At 38.4% G+C, this 24,010-nt stretch overlaps 1 pseudogene; it reads left to right on the top strand.

Annotated features, from left to right (window-relative positions):
- The first annotated feature begins 2,781 nt into the window (after positions 1-2,781).
- Positions 2,782-3,818, top strand: LOC100941406 (annotated as a pseudogene).
- Positions 3,819-24,010: the final 20,192 nt, after the last annotated feature.

A 24,010-nucleotide genomic window follows, 5' to 3' on the forward strand; every position in this document is an offset into this window, starting at 1 on the left:
TAGTTGTCATTGTTTAGCAATGTTGTTTGAACCCACCAGCCCCAGTGTATGTGGCTAGTGCCCTAACCATTGAGCCACGGGCACTGAGCCTTTTTTTTTCTTTTTTTTTGGCAAACTATTCTCTTTTTTTTCTTTATTTTTATTTTTATTTTTTTGCAGTTTTTGGCCAAGGCTGGGCTTGAACCTGTCACCTCCGGCATATGCGGCTGGCGCCCTACTCCTTTGAGCCACAGGTGCTGCCCACAAACTATTTTCTAATCTCCCTTCTGATTTCTTCTTTGACTCAGTGGTTATTTAGAGGTGTGCCATTTAATCTCCACAAATTTGTGAATTTCCCAAATTTCTTTGCTATTGATTTATATTTTGATATCATTGTGGTTAGAAACCATACTTTGTATAACTTTACTTCTTTCGAATATACTGGGACTTGTATTGTTGTTATCAGGTACTGTTAACCTGAACAGCCATTGCCTGCAAGGTGCTGCTGGTTAGGCCCTTAAGAAGGCTAGATGAGCCTACATGCTGACATCTGGAGATTGTTTATTCACTTCTATGGCCTACTGTCACAGATAAGTTGGAAAACTGGACTCTGTGGTAACCATTAAGGGCCCAGGGCATTCTATGCACCCAGTGAAGTGTGGACTAACTATAAATTTAGTCTAGAATAAAAATGCTTTGAAGATATAACCACTTTAAGGTAAGAAGATGCTGTGTAATTTTGTAACCTATGAGGGTGAGTCTGTTTGCCGTGTACTATCACAAATAATAATATTGCTGTATTTACTTTTACTGTGAGAATAAAAAGTGAAAAAGAGAAAGAGGGGGCATAACAGTTCTTTGAGGAGCTATCTCACTGTTCTCTGGAATTGCTGGCTTTTCTGTAAATAAAAGTGAAACTGTTGATCTCTCATCTGCTTCTCCATTGACTGGCTTGGGTGACAAGTGGACCAACTCCTTGGTCTGGCAACATCATGGCTTAACATCTAGTCTACCTTACAGAATGTTCCCCTTGAGAAAAGTGTACATTCTGTATATCCTGGGGAGAGGTATATGGGAATATGACAAATTACCTTCACAAACCCAATATTTTTCCTGAGGTTCAGTAGTTTTTCTTGAAATAATGCTCCTCAGATTCTTGTAAGCCTTTTGTTAACTTTCAGAGTTCTGATAAAATTTGATTTTAGTAGTTGGTACTTTTGTTTTTATTGTTCTTATGGAGGAGCAGATTTATGGAGTTCTTCACTCTGCCATTCCAGAAGCACCACCTCCAAAATACTGTTTTAAATACACTTGAAATAAATAATTCTCTGTGATTATGGCAGAGGTAATCAGTTTCATCAGATTCATTGATTTTGTTTTCTTTTTTATATTTAGGGAAAGACTTACATTCTTGATATAATTTTTAAAAATTATAAATCACTTGTGTGTTTCCAAAGTCAAATCTATCAGATAAGATCTATTCAGAAAGACCTGACTTTTATCATTACCTTTCTCTCTCCTATAGGTTACCATCTTAAAATTAGTTTTTGGTATATATCTTATTGTTTCTTTTTGAAAATAGAAGCATACTGCTACATATAAATATTCTCTCCTTCCCTCCTTGTTTTTTCCTTAACAACACATTCCAGAGATCACTCCATCATTGAAATATTGAGCTTATCCTCATTTAAAGAGTTTTGAAAAATTGTAAGGAGGTTGGGTGTTAGGGCTCATGCCTGTAATCCTAGCACTGTGTGAGGCTGAGGTGGGAGGATTGCTTGAGTTTAGGAGTTGGAGACCAGCCTGATCAAGAGCATGACCCATCTCTACTAAAAAAATAGAAAAACTATCCAGATGTCATGGTGGGTACCTGTAGTTCCAGCTATTCAGGAGGCTGAGGCTGGTAGATCACTTGAACTCAGGAGCTTGAGGTTGCTGTGAGCTAGGCTGATGTCATGACACTCCAGCCTGAAAGGACCACAGGTTTTTCTGCACCTATTTTCTAGCCTTTGCCATCCCCTGTGCCTGGATTTTGTTTTCTCCTTGTGCCAGTGAGAACTCTGGCACAAATGATACTCTGTCAGAAAGAAAGAAAGAAAAAAAGAAGGAAGGAAGAAAGGAAGGAAAGAAGAAAAAAAGAAAGAGAATGATTGGGAGGAAAAAAGTATGTGAGCTTAACTAAACCACATTTGGGGTAAATAATATACAAATACTGTCTTACTTTCCTATCAGGTATAATGTATGGTATTCTGATAACAGGCACACTAAAAGCATTGACTTCAAGGTTGGGTGCGGTGGCTCATGCCTATAATTGTAGTACTCTGGGAGGCCAAGGCGGGTGGATTGCCTGAGCTCAGGAGTTCAAGACCAGCCTGAGCCTGAGCCAGAGCAAGACCTCATCTCTAAAAAAGGCATTGAGGTAGGTGCCTGTAGTCCCAGCTACTTGGGAGGCTGAGACAAGAGAATTGCTTGAGCCTAAGAGTTTGAGGTTGCTGTGAGCTGTGATGCTATAGCATTCTACAAGGCAACAAAGTGAGACTCTGCTGAAAAAAAAAAAAGCATTGACTTCAGCATTATACAGTTCATCCATGTAACAAAAACACTTGTATCCCCTAATATTTTAAAATAAAAATTAATTTTAAAAAGTTACTAAATCTTGAGTGCAGGCACAGTGGCCCCGGCCCTGGGAGTGACCCGGTGGAGCCTGCAGCCCCACAGAGGGCCAGGGGCCAGAGGCCAGGTGGGAGCAGTGGTGGCAGAGCTGCTGGTCCTACATGATGAGAGATCTTGGGGTGCTTCTCTCTCCTCTGTGTAGTTGATAGTTTGGGTGGTGAAGAGATGGCTGACAATGTCAAAACATTTCTCTAGGACCTTGCCATGGGAATCAAAGACTCCATATGGGGTATTTGTATCATCTCAAAGTTAGATGTTTGAATCCAGCAAAAGAGAGAAGAGCAGCTCCAAAGAAAGGCAAGTAGTGTCCTGGCACAGAGGAGAGCCCAGAGCATGGAGTGGAAACAAGAGAGTGAACCATGTATTGTTAGTAGAATTTTCCAGTGTTGTGCTTGGAATGATGGGAGTCTTCTGGTGTAGTCTCCTCTTATTTTATCGAATATTTATTCCTGGGCTTCAGTATGTAACAGCCCTAATTATCGGTGATCCATCACTGCATGGAATTTTTTGGTCCTGGCTGCAATTCCTCCTCACATCAATTTTCAGCGCTCTCTGGGTGCTCCCCCTGTTTGTGCTGAGCAAAGTCGTGAATGCCATTTGGTTTCAGGATATAGCTGACCTGGCATTTGAGGTATCAGGGAGGAGGCCTCATCCATTCCCTTGTGTCAGTAAAATAATTGCTGACATGCTTTTCAGCCTTTTGTTGCAGGCTCTTTTCCTTATCTAGGGAATGTTCTTGAGCCTCTTTCCTATCCCTCTGGTTGGTCAGCTGGTTAGTACTCACCATATTGCTTTGAATATCATTGGTTCAATAAAGGAATTGAAATGCACCACCGGTTGTCAAACATAGAAAGGAACTGGCCTTACTACTTTGGGTTTGGTTTGCCATTGGCTTTGCTCACAGCAGTGCAGTCCTCGTACATTATCAGTGGCTGCCTCTTCCCTATCCTCTTTCCTTTATTCATTATCGGCGCCAATGAAGCAAAGACCCCTAAAAAGCATACCTCTTCCAGTTGCGACTCTTCTCCTTGGTGGTTTTCGTAAGCAACCGACTCTTCCACAAGACCGTGTACCTGCAGTCTGCCCTGAGCAGTTCAACCTCTGCAGAGACGTTCCCTTCGCCACATCCATCTCCGGCCAAACCGAAAGCTGCTGTGGGCCACTGAGCTGCCTGCCACCCAAAGGGGATGAGTGGGAGTTGAGGGAGGCTGCCAAGGGCCTTCTGAATATTCACTTCTCTCTGAGGAATCGAAAGGTTTGTCTCTGATGCACGTAAGGCACAATCTTCCTGACACCAGTGTGTGGATTCTTAACACCACCTGAGTCTGAAAGGACCAGAGGTTTTTCTGCAGCTATTTTCTAGCCTTTGCCATCCCCTGTGCCTGGATTTTGTTTTCTCTCTGTGCCATTTACCCTCCTACTTTCCTGCCTTCCACCACCGTTGGATGAATGGGTTTTGTAATTCTAGCTGTTGTATTTGTGGATTTGTTATTTTTGTTGTTTTTCTGTGAAGCACATACATTGGATGTGGCAGGTAAAGGAGGATCTCAGTTGTTCCTGGCCACTCCTTTTATAGCCATTACCGTCTTATTCTTGTAACTCAGATTAGGATTTGGTCTCTCTTGCTCTACTGAAAAAAAAAAAAAAAAAAAAAGAGAGAGAGAGCCAGAAGAGATGAAGAGATGGGACAGGAGGAAAGACCTCACAGCCCGACCTGCTAGGTTTTAGAGTGATTGTTTTCTTCCCCTTGAAGGGGAAACAGCTTATTTCATGGGTACATTAAAGCCCCTCAATTATGAGGAGGTGCCAGTTTTGCCAAGTGCCACTGCAACACAATACTGAGAGACTTGAACTTTTAAACTCTAGGGTAACAGAAATTTATTGCTGGCCACTGCTGGGTCTGTCTGGTATTGCAGAGGAATATTGGGTGCTGCCAAGAGGAACTGAAGGGGTAAACTTATTAAACTCATGAAATCCTGTGATTAGTTGGTATTGTCCTGTCATCAGAGACTAAATATGGGGGAAATGTCAAAATACTTGTACAATTTCAAAATTTCATAATTAAATGTGAGCTGGTTAAAAAAAAAGTTACTAAATCTTTAGTTAAAATTCATCAGGTAATTACTAGTATAACTTTTTGTTTAGACTCCCTAAATCTTCAAGAGCTGGTGATCTCTTTGGCTATGTGAGAGCTGGTCTTTTGCCCTAGAGCAGTGGTTCTCAAACTTCCTAATGCTGTGGCCCTTTAACACAGTTCCTGTGGGTCACAACCCACAGGTTGAGAACTGCTGCCCTAAAAGAGTACGCATATCTTCTCCTCTTTTGTCCATTCCTTTCTTCTCCATGTAGGTCATCAATAGTTTAGAGACTCCCTTGGTAATTTCTCCATGTCATAGTGTTTTATGCAAGGTCGATAAGAGTTATGATACCTAAAGAAGGCGAGTGCAAGAAGCAAACGAATACAAGAATGGGCTAATTTACCATTGACACATTAAGGCCAATTTGGGCATGTCTCTGGGCACTATTTTATTTTATTTTATATTTTTAGAGACAGGATCTTACTCCGTTGCCCAGGTTGGAGTGCAGCGGCGTCATCATAGCTCACTGTAACCTCAAACTCTTGGGCTCAAATGATCCACCTACCTTAGCCTCCTGAGTATCTGGAAACTATGCTGATACACCTGGCTAATTTTTAAATTTTTAATAGAGACGGAATCTTGCTGTGTTGTCTAGACTGTCTCAAATTCCTTACCTCAAGTAAGCCTCCTGCCTCACCCTCCCAAAGTGCTGAAATTATAGGCATGAGCATCTAGCAACATCGTTATTTTAAAGTAATAATTTGATTACAGTGTTTTATTATGGAAATAGAAATAAATTAGAAAAAATTAAAAAATTAGCTCTTGAAAGATCCAGCCATTAAACATCACCAGATTTAGCAAAATAAAAATGTAAGACACCCTGTTAAATTTGAATTTTAGCTAATAAATAAATAAATTTTTGTATAAATATGTCCCAAATATTATGCTAAAAATTATTGAAAAATTATTTATTTGGAATTCAATTTTAATGGGGCCTTCCGTATTTTTGCCTAACAATCCTATTTGGAAACCAAATAAAGTAGGTGATATGGGCTTGTCTTGGTGTTCACTCTCTGGAATGAAGAAGTAGGCTTTGGCTGAGGTGGAATCACCCCCTCAAAGCTGTTAGCCAGAGAGTTTTGTGCTGGAAAAAGACTGGCTTAGATATGTTTCTGGCTCATCTCTTACTTTTCCATCATAAACACCTCCACTCTCCAGTCCTGTTGAAATATCTGCAGTTCCATGCTTGGCTTACACAGTCCTCATTCTGCACATGCTGTTCCCTATGTTCTTCCTACCTCCTTCCATCAGTCTCCATTTGACTAATTCCTACTGACCCTTGGAGTACGAGTTTCAGACTAATGTAATGAACGAAGGGCAAATAGAAGTAATATGCTCACTCCCACTTTCTTGAAACAGGCTACGATCTTGGTCTACCTTTCATTTTTCTGCTTCATATGGAGACACAGATTCAGAGAAATAGTTCTACAAACAAACAAACAAATGATTCACATGTGATGATGAGTGATAACATTCTCCTCCCTAATATTGGGGGTAGTGAAAGGTAGTAGTGGAGATTGTTGTGAGCTAGTAAACTTTGTGCCCTTCTAAGAGGGATTGCCATTACTCAGTTCTACCAAATGTTGCCATGTAGGAATGCTTGCCTCATATATCAGACCATTTTTTAATTAGATCATGACTGTGTACATTACTGCATTTATGGGGTACAATGTACTGATTTTATATACAATTTGGAATGTTTACATCAAACTGGTTACCATAGCATTCACCTCACTTATTTAATTGTTGTGTTTAGACAATTATACTCTACTGTTAATATATTTGACATGTACCCTTGCAATATGCACAGTAGGTGAGGTCCCACGGCTTGCCCTCCCTCCACCCATCCACCCCCCTTCCCCTCCCCTCGCCCTCCTCTTCTCATCTTCTTTCTGGGCTATAATTATGTCTTATCTGTCATATGGAAGTGTGGGTGATTATAAATTGATTTCATAATAGTATTGAGTACATTGGGTATTTTTTTTCCCTTTCTTGAGATACTTTACTAAGAAGAATATGATCCAGTCCATCCATGTAAACATAAAAGAGGTAAAGTCTCCATCTCTTTTTATGGCTGCATAATATTTGTTTTTTAAAGAGAAATCAGAACACAGATTTCTTTGTGTGTGAAGTCTTTCAATTTATAAATGTTAGCTTTTTTTTCCTTTTTCTTAGCTTTAAGGAGGTCAAGTGAAACTCATTTTCAAGCTGGATTCAGCTGTAAGGTGTTCTATTAAATGTTCAATTCTGACATCATTTTTCGGAGGTCTGTATTAAGTGCACTTCCTATTGGCTGCACTAACATCTTGTGCTTACCTCTATCTGAGCACTGCAGGGTAATTGCTTTCCTGTTGTTCTCACTGAAAGCAAAATTTTGCATTTCATTTTCTTAACCTCAGAAACTAGCAGAGTCCCTGAGACATAGTAAACATTCAGATGAATGAATGAGTGAATGAATGCATCTAGGTTACTCTCTTTTTCCGACATAAAGATGGACTTTTCAAAGGAAGAAGAACTCTAATATTCTTTTCTCATCCCAGATGGGGGCATTTTTTACCATTTGGTAAAATAATTAGTTTACTTTGGACATAAAGTTAGAAATATTTTTCAGTTTAAGGCTAGTAAACTGTGGAAGTTTAATAGTTGATTGCCTCTTGGAAACCACATGTGAAACAGACAGTCAATCAGGCTTCTAGAACTTGGCACTGTTTTATAGTTCTACTTGCAGTGGTTTCAAAATAATTTGGACTTATATTCAGTCCAAATGCATTATTGTTAATATTTTATCAGAGAGTTATTGTTTTCCCTTTGAATATGTCTCATTACAGGCACTGCTGCATTATTAAGTATAAATGTATTACATCCAAGGACCAATTTTTTCCACCCCTGTAGTATGAATTTCTGATTGTATAATAGAAGTCAACTGATTCATTTAATCTCAATTTATAGCACATTTTGTTGGAATGCATGCATTCTTTCATTTGAGGGAATACCTGCATAATCACGTGATGCATTTTATGCTATGCAGCAGAATAAAACAAGTAAATGGAGCCAACTTAATTGTTAACAACAATAGAGCAGCTGTGTAGTGACTGTAGATATCACTGGATACATCACGCTGGGACTATCAGCCATTGGTACAATCAAGAATGAATCTTTCAAATTTTCACAAGGAAACAATAGCACATCACATATACATGTTGTTATCTACATACCTCTTTCTGGTAAATGTTGTAAGTCAAATATGATGACTGAATACTGTTAAAAAGCAATTATGCTTCAACTCTTACAGAAATGCTATGCAAAGACTAAAGGAGTTTTTAATCCATTTAGGAACTATTTGATAAATTTATAAACAATCATAATTCTTAAAACTCTGAAACATTCGTGTGCTCTGGGCAAATGAGGATGGCACAAGCAGAGCCATCCCTTGCCACATTGCTTATCTAATACCTAATTACAGAGGGAAGCTTTCAGTGGATAACAGTATGTATTAGGAAAAATTTACCATAGATAATCTGATTTACCTTTGACTTCTATTATGTTTGAAATCATGGTGTTTCCCAAAGGAGAAATTCTGGAGGAAGAGTTAAAAATATAATTTATTGTTGAGATGAAGCACCTGATGAAGCAGTCTTGGTGTAGGTGTAGGTGCATGGGCATCAGTCTTGAGGCAGGGCCAGATTCCAGAAGGCTTCTGTGTGGCCCCTTCTCTTGCATTGTGCCCTGAGTGCAGACCCTATTTCTGCAGCCTATGCAGATACCTCCTGGAAATTAATCCTTGCATGATATTTAGAAAATAGTGGATTTTAACAATTTGAGAATGAGAACATGTACAATGGGAGAAGCTTTGCAAGTAGATTTTTTTTACTTGTATACATGTTTTATATTACACACATATATACACATACACATTAAAGTATGTACCTGTAGTAAATATGTATCACATAAACATTTTCCATATAAACACATACCAGTTTATTATCTATTTTTATCATATTAGAAAATGGAATTTTTTATGACTTTGGGATTTCTTAATCAGGGCTCAAAAACAAACTTAAAGAGGAAACTGGTGGATTTTACCACAGATTAAAGATTTCTATAATGGAAGACAATAATTTTGAAGAAGTGTTTACAACCTCCAAAGTCTACAAGGAATTAATATTTAGAATAGTTTTTCTTGCAAATCTATAAAAATTAAAAAAAAAAAAGACAGCCCACTAGGAAAGAATAAAATAGAACAGGCAATCCACAGGGCAAAACTGCAAGCCCAGAACAAATAAAAAACATCAGATGCTCCATCTCACAACCAAAGGATGAAAGTTAAAATAATGTCTGGGTGACATCTGACCCTCATGAGAATGGTGAACTACAAATTCAGGCTCCCCAGCACTAGAGGGGAGGCAGGGCCTGAACACTGTCCAGGTGCCAAGCACACATGTGTCAGGCCCCCTCATCACACCCTTGAGTCAGGCCCTGTTGAAGCTCATGCTCCATGTGGGGCCTGCAGAAGAGCCCCCAGGGTTACGGTACAGCACCTTGAGACTGTGCCAGACACACTGGACCATGCTGTGGAGTTCTCAAAGGTACAGATCACTAAACACATCTTGGTGGTGGGCTGGGAAGATGTGGATTAAACACCCAGGGACACAGGAGTGTGGTAGGTCAGGGGGGAGGGAACAGAGACTCACCAGGGTCAGGGTGGTTGGTGCCAGTTAAGACCTTAAGGCTGGTTGTCAAGTCAGACAGAAGGAGAAATGAGACCAACAGGTGGGAACGCTGAACTTGATGCTTCTTTCCATTCATTTTTTTTTTTTTTTTGCAGTTTTTGGCTGGGGCTGGGCTCAAACCCGCCACCCCTGGTGTATGGGCGGGTGCCCCACTCCTTGAGCCACAGGCGCTGCCCGTGATTCCTTCCATTCTGAAACATGCACTCTTTTTTTTTTTGGAAAAGTAGTCTCACTCCATTGTGCCAGGCTAGCGTGCCCTGGCATCATAGCTCACAGCAACCTCAACTTCCTAGGCTCAAGGGATCCTCTGGCCTCAGCCTCCCAAGTAGCTGGGACTTGCAAGTAGATTTTTAAATGTACCACAAGTGTTTTTAATCCCCAAAGGAAGCTGGGCCTAGAAAATTTCAAGAATAGTGAAGTGGATAGTGAAATGGAAGAAATTTGCTTTCTTTTTTTGTTGCAGTCATTCTTAACTGTCTTGTCATAAATTGATTTTTCACTGGGGAAGAGTGGTTAGATGAAATCAATTTTTCCAAATTGTGGTCTAAAGACTTTCAGACAACTGACATGAGAATGTGGAAGCTTATTAAAAATAAAAATTCCTGGGCCCATACCTACTAAGTTTCTGAGTCTGACCAATCTTCAGGGGGCACTTAGCTGCTTCTCAGAATTTGAGATCCACTGGGTGAGGTAAATCTGAGGTCCCTGTCATACTACAGAATTCTGTGAGGCATGGAGGGTCTTCATAAAGTTAAGCTTGTTGGTAATTGGAATTTCTACTCCTCCCTGGCAATAGATTTAATAAAACTGAAAAGAGTTTTGTGAAATAAGATTTAGTTAACAGATCAGGTATGCTATCTAGAGCTCTAGTCAAGCTTGGCCTAAGTGAACAAATAGCACTTACATATTTATTCAGGGCATTAGATTTAAAATCAATCGGTCTATTTTAAAGTTAGTAACTTGAGGTTCAATGATTCTCATGACAGCTGGCAGGCTGATTTGACACATGTTCCGCACATCTTCTGTTTATTTTCAACAAATTCAAATCAATTTAAGTTAATTCTTCTCAGGGTGGAGGTTGCTTTTCTTCAAAGCCTACATGAGATTAAAGAACAGTTCACAGAGAGCCATATGAGGTCATAAAAATATTATAAAGAAGTTGATATAAAGAAGTAAAAGGGAGGCTTTTGCTTTAGCAAAACCTTCCTTCCATGTAAAGGTCAGATTAGAACAACTCCTGCTTTTGACTGGGGAGACTGTGGAGCAACTGGAACTCCTGTATATCATTGGTAAAATGGTGCACTCACTTTAGAGAAAGATATGACAGTTCCTTAAATGCACACTTTAACACATACTTTCCTATGACCTAGCATTCCATTCCTAGGTATTTATCCAAGAGAAATGAAAGCATACATTCATACAAAAACTTGTACTAGATATTCTTTTTTTTTTTTTTTTTTGAGACAGAGCCTCAAGCTGTCACCCTGGGTAGAGTACCGTGGCATCACAGCTCACAGCAACCTCCAACTCTTGGGCTCAAGCGAGTCTCCTGCCTCAGCCTCCCAAGTAGCTAGGACCACAGGCGCCCGCCACAACGCCCAGCTATTTTTTGGTTGCAGCCGTCATTGTTGTTTGGCGGGTCCGGGCTGGATTCGAACCTGCCACCTTGGGTGTACATGGCTGGCGCCTTAGCCACTTGAGCCACAGGTGCCGAGCCTGTACTAGATATTCTTAGCAGTTACAGTCATAACAGGCAGAAATTGGAAACAGCTAGATGTCCATCTAACAGAATGGCTGAATAAACTATGGTATGTTTATACAAAGGAATATGCCTACTACTGATATACCTTAGACATAGATGAATTTCAAAATATTATGCTGAGTGAAAGAAGCCTTACCCACAAGAGAACATACTGTGTAATTTCATTTACATGCTTCTAGGTCTAGTTTTTTGCTTTTTTTTCAGACACAGTGCCAGGCTGCTCCACAGAAGAAAATCTGGCCAAGGGCCTGGGCTGGAAACAGTACCCAGTTATGGTAATAACCACCATTACTGAATGCGTAAGGGCCTGGAACTATCTTGAAATTTGGATATTACTCTTATTTTACAGATGAGAAAACTGGGTCTGAGACAGAGAATATGACTTGCCCAAAACTACATGGAAGTACTCTAGTTGAGTCTATTTCTGTCTCAAGATTGTGTTGAAGTCAAAATAAAAAATGTAGAGATGAAACTCTAAATTTAATATTTTTTGGAGAAGAAAGAATTGTAATTCAGACCATACATGCAGACTCAGTGGATTTCATTCAATATGTTTGAAGAACAAAGAGACGATTGGGGGCTATATAAAAAAGAGGAATGTTACTTGTGGTCCTGAGAGAAAGTTCACTGGTATTAGTAAAGCTTTGGGGAGCTGGCAAGATCAGGTTATAACAGGCAGTTTCAGCCTCTGGACTTGCAGAGAATTACATTCCTAGAGCAACATTATGTATCCTGTGTGCTTTTTCCTTCTGGCTTCTTGATTCTGTTTCAATTGGGTATGACAAGAATGACCCATTTCAACTTTAATGTTTCCCCCTTTTTGATTAATATCCGTCTCTGAAAGCATCACTGATCAATCTCTTTGCAGTTAGGCTTAATACTCCCTTGGTACCAAGATGGACCTGTACCAGTTGTCTGTGTCAAAGGGAAGGTTTGGAGGGGTTTACATCAGGGACCCCGGCCACATTTCCGTAACAAAGGGGCTAGAAGAAAATATATTCACAGGCCAGGTTTCTCTGGAAGTTCTATTTTGTCAGTCCATTAACATCAACAATCACCTCAAGGTATTGAGTTTACATTATCCTGTTAGAAGACTTGTCTTTACAATGATTAGATAGGCAATAAGAACAAAAATTAAACATCATGATACAAAAAATAATCAACAACAATACAATAAATCTAGTTTAAAAAATAGCTTAAAGCCATGAATCTAATATTTGAAGGTAATGAACTGAACAGATCAAAAAGTCCAGATATATCTGGTGAGACTTATAGTAGTCACTGGGTAGCAATTCATGACTGGGTTGAATTAAATCAGAGAATGCCCATTTTACAAAAGGGCCACAAGTACAATTTGGAAAAAACTTATGTTAAGGAAATTGTCAAAGGTGTCCACTTTATGAACTAAAAGGTCCATTGGGTCAGATTTTGTTAAGTTTACTGATAACAGTTGCTGATTGTGAAATTTTAATTATGATGTTGTCCTACCAAGTGAAAAAATTAGCGTTAAGGAATGAAAGAGTCTCATTTTAATATGGAGTCCAGTTTTGATGTCTCAGGAGAAGCTGTTTATAATGTGGAAATGTCAACTTCTTCTCTTGGTTTGCAAGTGTCTTTGGTTATAACATCAGATGCCTTAGTGAGCCTTTGTGTAGCTCATACATTAGGCACAAGGCTTGTTCCTTAAATTTACTGAGTTTCAGCTTATACAGCTTTAAAAACAGAGTAGTTCCTCTTTCAGTAACTTTTATTTTTCTGAGACAGAGTCTCACTCAGTCACTCTGGGGTTGAGTGGCATGGCGTCATAGCTCACAGCAACCTCAAACTCTTGGGCTCAAGTGATTCTCTTGCCTCGGCCTCCTGAGTAGCTAGGACTATAGGTGCCCACCACAATGTCTGGCTATTTTTAGAGATGGGAGTCTTGTTTTTGCTCAGGCTGGCCTCGAACCCATGAGCACAGGCAATTCATCTGCCTCCGCCTCCCAGAGTGCTAGGATTACAGGCGTGAGCCACAATGCCTGGCCCCCTTTCAGTAATTTTATGGAAGAAAGTTGGATTGGGGCTGGGTGTGGTGGCTATGCCTGTAATCCTAGCACTCTAGAAGGTCGAGGTGGGAGGATTGCTTGAGCTCAGGAGTTCGAGACCAGCCTGAGCTTTTTGTGGGAAACATATCTACACACACACACATGCATATATATGTGGATCATATTGGAATTTCAGATTTAAAAACCACTTGAATTTAGGAAGCCAATCCAAGGCAGACTGTAGAGTTTACTTACACTGTTAAAGTTCCTGGGCCTGCCAGGAAGTGAAAGTTTTTATTTACTCATTGTAAGGATGAGAACCCTTGAAGCCAGGAATTTTATCCATATTTTCAAATATGACATTTTTGTCAAAGCCTTGGTAATACAACCAATGTCTTAAGTTGTATTCTGTTATAAGGAGAGAGCAGATTTTCATTGGACTTATGTAAATAATCATATTGATATAGAAATATTTATAAGTAGTTTTTGAAGTTTTAGAGGAATTAATTAAGAAAAACATTTTTAATCTTTGTTTACAAAACTGTATTTTACCAAATTGCTGTATATTATAGATAGCCTAAGAGAGAAAATTCTCATACATCTGGAAAACAGGAACATTTAAGTAAAAAATCAACAGTGTTTTATATAAAGGTCATAAAACATTATTTTTACCAGTTAGTCAATGTCATGTGATCCACTTATATTTTGGTTGATCTCTAGTAGTAGTTTCATAAATCCATCAGTTTCTTTACTACAGTTTTGGAAAATTTCATTTAGTTTATTGATTTTAAAGTCTTTAGAAACCTACATTTAAGAATACTTGTTGGAGTCTTTTCCATGGATCTGTCTGACTGAAATATTTTAGAGAAGAATTCAAGACAATAACTATGGATGACAAAAACTTAGAATAGCTATGGTTAAAAATATGATGAATGTTTACAGTTGACAAGGACAAAAATTTAGTTATTTCTATTATATATTATATCATATTTTAAGATAATCAGAATTATGACTGATGGCATGTTAAATTTCTATGAACTTATATAAACTCGAAACATTTATGTCAACGATATACCATAAATGGGCTGCATGCAGTGGCTCATGCATGTAACCCCAGTACTCTGGGAAACCCAGGCAGGTGGATTGTCTGAGCTCACAGGTTCCAGACCAGCCTGAGCAAGAGTGAAAACCTGTCTCTAAAATAGCTGGGCTTTGTGGTTGGTACCTGTAGTCTCAGCTACTTGGGAGGCTAAGGTAAGAGAATCACTTGAGCACAACCCAGGAGTTTGAAGTTCCTGTGAGCTATGATACCCTGGTACTCTACCAAGGGCGACAAAGTGAGATTCTGTCTCAAAAAAAAAAAAAAATCAAAAAAGCAACATATCCATAAATGCAACTAAAAGAAGATTTAGGATTATTTAATATTTGACCTTTTTTTAAATTTTGAGACAGAGTCTCAAGCTGTTGCCCTGGGTAGAGTCCTATGGCATCATAGCTCACAGCAACCTCTAACTCTTGGGCTTAAGTGATTCTCTTGCCTCAGCATCCCAAGTAGCTGGAACTACAGGTGCCTGCCACAACGCCTAGCTATTTTTTTTATTGTTGTTGTTGTAGTTGTCATTGTTGTTTTTTAGCTGGCCCAGGCCCGATTCGAACCCGCCAGCCTTGGTGTATGTGGCCAGCACCCTACCCACTGAGCTACAGGGACTGCCAGTGATCATGTTTTTTATACAATTTACCAAATAAGTTTACTATTTTTAAATTTTTCAGAATATTACAGGGGTGCACATGATTTTGGTTACATGGATTGCTTTTGTACTGTTGTGTCATGGTTATAAGTGAGCTCATCACTCGGATAGTGTTCATTGTACCTGTTAGGTATGATTTCACCCATCCTTTTCTCCCCCTTCCATCTGCTTGATTTTCATTGAGTTTTACTTCCTTCTATGCACATGAGTGCTGATCAGTTAAGTCCAGTTTAATAGTGAGGGCTGGGCATTGTGGCTTATGCCTATACTTCTATCACTCTGGGAGGCTTAGGTGGGTTTATTGCCTGAGCTCACATGTTCAAGACCAGTCTAAGCCAGAATGAGACCTCATCTCTAAAAATAGCTGGGTGTCGTGGCTGGCACCTGTAGTCCCAGCTACTTGGGAGGCTGAGGCAAGAGAATCACTTAAGCCCAAGAGTTAGAGGTTGCTGTGAGCTATGATGCCATAAGAGTTTGAGGTTGCTGTGAGGTGGGATGCCAGGGTACTGTGAGGTTAGAGGTTGCTGTGAGCTATGACGCCGTAAGAGTTTGAGGTTGCTGTGAGCTATGACGCCTAAGAGTTTGAGGTTGCTGTGAGGTGGGATGCCAGGGTACTCTATGCAGGGTGACAAAGTAAGACTCTGTCTCCAAACAAACAAACAAACAAAAAAACAAAACAAAACAATGAGTACATGTGGTGTTTGTTTTTCCATTCCTTAGATGTTTCCCTTAGGATAATGGTCTACAGTGCCATCCAAATTGTTGCAAAAGAGATTAAGTCATCTTTCTTCATGGCTGAATAATATCCCTTGGTGAATATATACTACATTTTTCTAATCCACTCATGAATTAATAGGCATTTGGGTTGATTCCACATCTTTGAAACTGTGAATTGTGCTGCAATAAACCTTTGAATGCAAGTGTCTTTTTGAGAAAATGTCTTCTTTTCATTTGGGTATACACCCAGTAGTGGGATTGCTGGATCAAGTGATAGGTCTAACTTTTAGTTCTTTGAGGAATCTCCATACTCTTTTCCATAGAGGTGGTACTAGTTTGCAATCCCACCAACAATATATAAATGCTCCTTTCTCTCTGCATCCACAGCAGCACCTATTGTTTTTGGGATTTTTAATAAAAATCATTCTCACTGGGGTTAGATGTTATCTCATTGTGTTTTTAATTGGCATTTCCCTGATGATTAGTGACACTGAGCATTTTTTCATATGTTTATTGGCCACTAGTCTATCTTCTTTTGAAAAGTTTCTGTTTACGTTTTTGACCCACTTTTTACTGTCGTTATTTGATTTTTTTTCTTGCTGATTTGCTTCAGTTCTTTGTGGAGAAAGGGCTGTTTATTAACCCTTTATCAGATGTATAGCATTTAAATATTTTCTATAAATATGTCTATCCATTTAATAGCTCTACAAGACGAGAAATATATGTTTTGAGGCTTTCCAGGTGCCCAGTTGGAAAATTCCAAAGTTAATTTTAGGTTAGAGAGATTTAAATTAGAATTTGATTTGGGGGAAGTTTATCAGATGTTAAAAGGCTCAAAAAATTGATCAAAACAGAATCAGAAGTCATTATAAAATAGTAGTCATTCTGGCTGGCACCTGTGGCTCAAAAGGGTAGGGAGCTGGCCCCATGTGCCCAAGGTGGCAGGTTCAAACCCAACCCCAGCCAAAAAAAAAAAAAAAAATAGTAGTCATTCATTTAACCAGAGTGATAATCAAAAGACTTTAAAAGCAGTCTTACGGTCTTTTATTGTTATAATGTTGAGTGTGTTAGGCCTCAGGAGCAGGCCCTAGGAAACAGAATTCCTCTGGCTTCCCCAGCCTTTTTGATTATGAGTCATAAGACCCTTATTCCAGGAGGGGTTTTACATCATACATGAAGGCAAATCACATTTAGCATAATTGTTCATAAAAATTCAAGAGGACAGGTTTGGAGAGGTTGCGGATAGCTGAACACATGGTGGTTCCTAGAAGGTGGCATGTGAAGGCATGAGAGCTCTGTACCTCTCTTGCCCAATAGCTCACTATATGTATCTTTTTGTCTCTATCCATCATAATATCCTTTATAATAAACCAATAAACATAAATAAGTGCTTCTCTGAGTTCTGTAAGCAACTTCAGCATATTAGCTGAACCCAAAGAAGGAGCTGTGGGAACCCCAACTTGAAAGTAGTTGGTCAGAAGTTCTGGAGGCCCAGATATGCAACTTGCGTCTAAAGGGAGGGCAGTCTTGGGGACTGATCCTTCATTCTGTGGGATCTGACATTATGTCCAGGTAAGATTATTTTATAGAAGACTATAAATAAGAAAATTAGTATCCTAAGCAGGGAAATACATGGCTCTCAGTAACAGCATAGGACGTTTCTGGGTTAGATGAAACTGTTCAGATATATTAAGGAAAGCCAAGAGTACAGAATCAAGAGATGCTGAAGAAGAACATTGGTTTTCCAGCCCCTCAAAATTAATGTTTTAGTGTAAGACCATAGCAGCAGAGTTAGAACCAGAGAAAAAAGTTACAGGAGCTGACAAAAAAGTCAGAAGGAGAGAATTATTATCTCAGGTCTTCTGAAGGGGAGAATTATTGAAGGAGAGAGTTATTATCTCAGGTCTACTAAAGGGAAGAAAGAGCTAAAGTTAATAATTTGTGACCTATAAATCATGTGTAACAAGCTATAGTTAAAGTTGAACCTATAAGACATGAATTTGAGAAATTTTAAAAACAAAACTCAACCTCAAGAAATGAAAATTTTATTTATTCATTTTTATTAAAAAAAATTTTTTTGGAGACAGAGTTTCACTTTGTCACCCTTGGTAGAGTGCCATGGTGTCACAGCTCACAGCAACCTCCAACTCCTGGGCTTAGGCAATTCTCTTGCCTCAGCCTCCCAAGTATCTGGGGACTACAGGTGCCTGCCATAATACCTGGCTATTTTTTGTTGTAGTTTGGCTGGGGACGGGTTCAAACCCACTACCCTCGGTATATGGGGCTGGTGCCTACCCACTGAGCCACAAGCACTACCCTCAAGAAATGAAAATTTTAATGAAGACAGTATTTTAAAACTGAAGCTAGGGGAATTAAATGAATCTCACAAAGGAGATGGCTGTTAAAGAAATAGATTTTGGAATTAAAAATCAAAACTTCTTGCAATTTTATTAAAAAAGACTAATACTTCAAGAAAATCTTGTTTTAAATATAGGGGATCAGACTCTGGTCTTGTGCCAGTGTGCCCCTGACATCAATGTTTGATTTTTAGAAAAATACATAAACAATTTTTTTTCAATCTCAGTTGAAAAAAACTTAAAACTTTCTTCATTGTCCTATCTTTTATAAATCTTCCTTGACTTGTTTAGAGCTTTTATCATTTTCCCACACCCCGTCTTAGCTATATACACTTTTTAAAATTTTAAAACAACTAATTATTTTTATCTTATAACAAAAATTTATTACACAATAATTTTTGATATATAATCATTTTAATACCAAAAAAAACAAAATAATGACTAGCTTTGTCTAATATCTTAATTTTTATAATCTATGTTTATTTAAAAATAAATAGGTAATTATATAAACTTATATTTTGATTAATAAAGATAAATTTATTTAGTCTTTGTATGAAATTAAAGAAGCCAAGAAAGAATTTATATTTATTTAGCAAATTGTTTCAGTTTTTAAATCTTATTTGGAATATGACCCAGATATTTAATGGGTACCTATTATTTAATTTAATATAACACAACTTTAAGATTTTTAATTGTATGAAAAGTTTATTTATAAATAATTGTTTCATTTATAATTACCTAATTCTTTATTTTTAAACAAAACACAGATTTTATGAAAATTAAGATTTTAGACAGAGCTAGTCATTATTCTGGGTTTTTTTTATTAATCAATTTTGTAGCCTGTTAATATCGAGGGCTTACGTAAGTAGGAACCTTAAAGTTTAAAACACGAACATCTTGCCAATATCTCAGAAGATAACATAAAGTTTATTAAATTAATACTAAATTAATCTTATTTATGAAAGAATTATATAAACAGAGGTTATTTTGTTTTAGGCTGGATTTACAGTTTTGTGACCTTAAAACAAACCAGCAGAGGCAAATTTAAAACTATCTGATCAGTCTGACCAGCAAAACCAGCCAAAAATATATGTCGACAATTTTGAAGACATTTCTAATTTTTTTATCAATAATTTTACACCAATTAATTTATTAACAATTTACTTAAGTCATGAACTCATTTGGATTAATTACTGTGTATTTTGTATGAGCCCTCATCTATTTAAATCAATTGGAATAAATTTTTTAAGGGATTTCTGGCTGGCTCCACCAAGTTTTATTCTGTAGACATGATATACAACATAATAAATGTACATATCCATAAAACATCTAAACATATAAATCTGCATATAAGTAAAATCTTATAGCTTTAAAACTCACCAGTTTATAAAAGAAAGTTGGATCAGAATTATTTTTCTGACAAAATGGGCTACTCCTAAACTTTAAGATTTTTTTTTTAAATAGGTAGTCTTGTAAAAGCTGTGAACCAAATTTTTGGTAAAGCAATTTGAGTCAGTTATCTGTATATGGGATTGGGCAAAGAATTGACATGTGAGGGTGGTGCCTGTGCCTCAAGGAGTAGGGCGCTGGCCCGGTATGTTGGAGGTGGTGGGTTCCAACCCAGCCCCAGCCAAAAACTGCACAAAAAAAAAAAAAAAAAAAAGAATTGAAATGTGAAAATGTCACTGAATTATATGAAGAGGCCCCAAAGAGAAGAGTTATTCTAACATGGGTTGTGTGGTATTTTCTGGGACTTAATTCTTTGTGCTTGAAGATGAGAATGTTGCCATTACTTTTAGTACGTGGAGGATGTCTTTACATGGGAATTTCATCTTTGCTTTTAAGAAACAGCATCAAGTTCAAAGTGATTTTCTTTTTGTATCTGATGGTTTTCAAATGTTTTTACTTAAATAGTCAGTATGCCAGAATACCTGCTTAGAGAGGATAAACAGACATAAGAAGGGGAGAGGAAAGCTCCAGAGTGGAAATCATCTCTAGCAAGCAGTGAGATAATACTGTCTAGCTAGGCAATCTGAATCCTGAACTCTTTTTTTTTTTTTTGTCCAAGATATCAATGAAATACGCATATCTTATTTGGAGTACCCTATATAATTTTATAGCTGCTTTTAGTTTAGTTTTAAGAATAACAGCCTAAATGATCCCTGTAATATTGAACATGTTACCAGCTGGAATCCCAGAAAATATCTTGGCATGCCTTTGAACTTTGAGAGCTCATTTGTAACTAAATTTATCTCTAGGTGATTTAGTTTAATGCCCAATACACAAAAGCCAATTAAATGCAAGTGCTGAATACACAAAGGCTAAATAAACATAAGCAAATGGAAAATGAAGTACTAACCAGGAAGGACAATAGCCTTCTCTAAATGAAGGGAAAAATTCCCTTATGCAAACTTTGAAGTCCAAACCTCACAGCTGAGGTTAACAGGAGGAAAATAACCCTGCCCAACAGATCTCCCAAACAAGAGGAGAGAAAACACCACTCCTCAACCAAATCCCAAATAAAGCACCCCTCTTGAAACCAAAATTGGGAGTTCTGTCTAAGAGAGACTCACCAGGGAGGAAAGGGAGATACCTGTGGAAAAGGGAGGCTCAACAGTCCTCATTGAGGGTATCCCATGTAATACTTCTAAGGGCTGGTGATTCAGCCCTTAGGTGAGTCAGCTTTGGATGGTGCTTCTAACACCATGTATGTCAAAGTCAAAATAAAAATGTAGAGATGAGTCTCTAAATTTAATGTTTCATTTGGGAAGAAAGAATTGTAATTTGGGGCATATACTCAAAGCCGGTGGTCTTTGGTATATCCTAAGAACAAAGAGAAGGTTGGAAGTTTTATAAAAGAGAACTGTTACCCATATGTGTGGCTCATGCCTATAATCCCAGCACCTTGGAAGGCTGAGGAGGGAGGATCGCTTGAGCCCAGGAATTCAGGACCAGCCTGGACAACATAGTGAGACCTTGTCTTAATAAGATTGAAAAAAAAAAAAAATTAATGCTACCTGTAGGCCTGAGAGAAAGTTCATTGGTGTTAGTAAAGCTCTGGGGAGTGGGAAGCTCCAATTGTTGGGTGACAGTGGTGAGCAAAATTCGTCCAAAATTGCAGTTATCTCAGCAGCTAAAACAGGTTTCAGATTATAACAGGTGGTTTTAGCCTCTGGATTTGCAGACTTGCAGAGAATCGCATTTTCTTTTTCTTTTTCTTTCTTTTGAGACAGTCTTCTTCTGTTGCCGTAGGATACAGTGCCATGGCCTGAGCCTGCCTCATAGTAACCTCAAGCTCTTGGGCTCAAGCAATCCTCCTGCCTCAGCTTCCTGAGTAGCTGGGACTATAGGCGTCCACCAGGATGCTCAGCTAATTATTCTATTTTTAGTAGAGAAGGATTCTGCTTTGCTTAGGTTGCTCTCAAATTCCTGACCTCAAGAGATCCTCTTATCTCCACCTCCCACAGTGCTAGGATCACAGGAGTGAGCAGGGACAGAGAATTACATTTCTAGAGCAATGTTATGTACCCTGAATGCTTTTTCCCCTGGCCTCTTGATTCGGTTTTAGTTGGGGATGACAAGAGTGATCTGATTTCCACAATCAACTTTCACAACTGTTTTCATTCCAGAACAGCGCATGGTGTCTCTCTCTGAGAGTGCCTTTGTCAAGAAGTGGGTGTGGCAATGCAGGAAAAGAAATCTGCCTCTGTAAGAGACAGATCATCTTGCGGATCTTTTTGCAAGGGTGGAAACTACCTTCTCCACTGCCCTTCTAGCCACAATCTTTTGAGTTGCTGCTAATGTGTTACTCATAAAAGCCCTGAAATTGATAAGGAAGTTGTCCTGGAGGATGTAAATTCTAAGACTCAAGTTTCGTAACAGGATTTTGAATAGATGTCTACAGTGCCTACAGTGAACTTTCTCGTAAAATAAGTTACTTTGTGGGACAAATATGCAAAATATTGTATAGATTATAGATTATTTTTTATGCTTTGTGGGTTCAGAGGGTAATAAACAAACGTATATTTCTAGTGTCTCCTGGGGACATCTAGGAATAGGAGTGCAGGTGTGTTGAGGAGATAGGAAGGTGAGTTGTTCAGATTCTGGTCTTTTGTTGGCATATTAATATTTATTTACTTACATAATTCAAAATATTATGGGAGTACACATGTTTTGGTTACATGGATCACTTTTGTAGTGCTTGAGTTAGGGTTATAAGCATGCCTGTCACTCAGATAGTGTTCATTGTACTTGTTAGGTAGGTTTTTGCCCATTCCCTCCTGCCTCTGCCGCCTCTCCCCTGCTTGATTTCCACTGAGTTTTACTTCCCTCTGTGCATGTCTGTGCTCATTAGTTAATTCCAATTTAATAGTAAATACATATGGTACTTGTTTTTCCATTCTTTACAGAGGTCTCCAACCTTTTTCTTCTTTGCTCACATTGGAAGAATTAAGAGTTGTCTTGGGCCACACATTAAATACACAAATGCTAATAATTTTTTTGCTGATTAGCAATAAAAAAGGTCTGTGCATAAAAAAAAAAAAACTTACAAAATCAGCATGCAGCTGCAGGCTGCAGGTTGAACACCCCTGCTTTAGATACTTCACTTAGGATAATGGTCTCCAGTTCCATCCAAATTGTTGCAAAAGGGATTAAGTCATTCTTCTTCATGGCTGAGTAGTATTCCACAGTATACATATACCACATTTTGTTAATCCATGCATGAATTGATGGGCATTTGGGTTGGTTCTACATCTTTGCAATTGTGAATTGTGCCACAATAAACATTTGCATGCAGGTGTCTTTTTGATAAAATGATTTATTTTCATTTGGGTAACTACTTAGCAGTGGGATTGCTGGTTCAAATGGTAGGTCTACTTTTTTTTTTTTTTTGCAATTTTTGGTGGGGGGCTGAGTTTGAACCTACCACTTCTGGCATATGGAGCTGGAGCCCTACTCCTTTGAGCCACAGGTGCCGCCTGGTAGGTCTACTTTTAATTCTTGAGGAATTTCTACACTGTTTTTCATAGAAGTTGTACTAATTTGCATTTGCACCAACAGTGTATAAGCATTTCTATCTCTACATCTATGCCAGCATCTGTTATTTTTGGACTTTTTGATAAAAGCCATTCCAAGTTGGGCAAGGCAATACCTCATTGCGTTTTTAATTTTCATTTCCCTGATGATTATGACATTGGGAATTTTTTTATATGTTTATTGGGCTTTAGTCTATCTTCACTTTATTATTTATTTATTTATATTTTTTGTAGAGATGGGGGTCTCACTTTATCACTCTTGGTAGAGTGCTGTGGCGTCACGGAGCTCACAGCAACCTCCAACTCCCGGGCTTAGGCAATTCTTTTGCCTCAGCCTCCCAAGTAGCTGGGACTACAGGCAGCCACTACAATGCCCAGCTATTTTTTTTTGTTGTTGCAGTTTGGCCAGGGCTGGATTTGAACACACCACCCTCGGTATATAGGGCTAGTGCCCTACCAACTGAACTACAGGAGCTGCCCATCTATCTTCATTTAAAAAAACTTCTGTTCATGTCTTTTTTTCCACTTTTCAGTAGGGTTGATTTTTTTTCTTTTCTTTTTTTTTTTTATTAATTGATAACTATGTACATTAATGCAATTCTAGGGTACAGTGTGGTGTTTTCATATACAATTTGAAATATTTTCATCAAACTAGTTAACATAGCCTTCATGCCATTTTATTAGTTATTGTGTTAAGACAATCATATTCTACTCTTGGAAAGATTCACTTGTACCCTTGTAAGATAAACCACAGAAGTGATCCTTTGAATCACCCTCCCTCCACCCACTCCTCCCTTCATTCTCCCTCCCCCCTCCCCATATACTTAGGCTGTTATTAGGTTATAG

This window comes from Otolemur garnettii, unplaced genomic scaffold (genome assembly GCF_000181295.1).
Source record: "Otolemur garnettii isolate 467f Iridium unplaced genomic scaffold, OtoGar3 scaffold00009, whole genome shotgun sequence".
NCBI lineage: Eukaryota > Metazoa > Chordata > Mammalia > Primates > Galagidae > Otolemur > Otolemur garnettii.